Source organism: Phalacrocorax aristotelis, chromosome 17 (genome assembly GCF_949628215.1).
Source record: "Phalacrocorax aristotelis chromosome 17, bGulAri2.1, whole genome shotgun sequence".
Classification (NCBI taxonomy): domain Eukaryota; kingdom Metazoa; phylum Chordata; class Aves; order Suliformes; family Phalacrocoracidae; genus Phalacrocorax; species Phalacrocorax aristotelis.
The window spans coordinates 6,661,628-6,662,922 of NC_134292.1; positions in this window are offsets into that span (position 1 = coordinate 6,661,628).

Below are 1,295 nucleotides of genomic sequence, written 5' to 3' on the forward strand. Positions count from 1 at the left end.
TGCTTAGGGCTGTTATTTGACAGCTCTTGTCAGTGTTTTTCCTTTTGTTACAGCTTTTGAAGTTACACGCAGTGTGCTAATTGCTTTATTAGTTTTCAGCAAGAATGGATGGAATGATAATTTAGGGAGAAGTAATCCATCCTTTTAGATATTTACTCGAGCACTAGCCTAAGAGTTTATGGTGCTAGGCAGGAGTCCTTGGTGCCAGGGAGCATAGAATAGTGGATGCTGTTGGTTACAGCTGTGTTTTAGAGCTATACCTTCACTTTAGACAGCAGCATTTCAGCCCTGAATTGTACCTTTACCAGCCCCTCAGCCACAAAGGGGCAAGGAACAGCTTTCAGCTGAGGCTGGCTCACCCTGGCATCTGCAAATAAGCAGCCTGAGAGTATAACCTTTCTGTAGAGCTGGTTAAGAAGGAGCACTAGATTTTCCATGTGCTCTTTTCTAATGCAGAGGGAAGGGAGTGCTGCTGCCAGGAACAGACTTCCTTCTGGCTGTTCTGAGGGAAGAGGCACCATTTTCTGCATCATTAAGCTGCTGCTGCTTTTGCTAAAGCTGTTCTTCCTCTTTCTTTAATGCTCCAGGGAGAGGAGTAACAGGGAAACAGGACTGTCACTAGCCTGAGGGAAAGGTATTCATCTAGAAGCTGGGAGGGAAATAAGGAGTAGATCTACAAAAGGGTAGAACTGTGGTAGCAGGAATCATTGCAATTGTAAAACTACCTAAAATGGTAACACGATGCTATTTCCCCATTCCCTTTCATTAGAGTTTAACTGTAGAAAAACTGAGTGCTATTGCTACGCTACAGAGCATTTCAACAGCTGCTTTTCCCAGGAGCCCTTTCCAAGCTGGGTGCTAGGGACAAGGCTTTAGGATTTTAAATTAGCAGCAGATCTAGTTTCCATAACAACAAAAAAAGCCTGTTAGATCTAGAATAGCATTTCCAGTCTCAGCAGCTGAAGTCATACTGGTGCTCTATTTTTGCTTCAGGTTAAGGAGGAGCGGTTGTTTCTTAGCATTCTTGAATCTGTAGTACAACTGAGACGTGTCATCTGGGAAAGGAACCGCAAAACATTAACAACCTTAAGGCATGTTGAGAGTTTCAGCTGGGACAGAAAGGATGAGCAGCTTTGTTTCGCTTTTACATCCAGCTTCCGAGACTGGGATAGCAGAACAGCACGGCTCCCACCTGAGCTGCCTCCCTTTGCTTCCCTGCTTGTCCCCACAGCCTGCAGTTGCACGGCTGGAGAGCGAGAGCGGCCCTGAACCCACGCAAGATGCTGAGGCAGGAG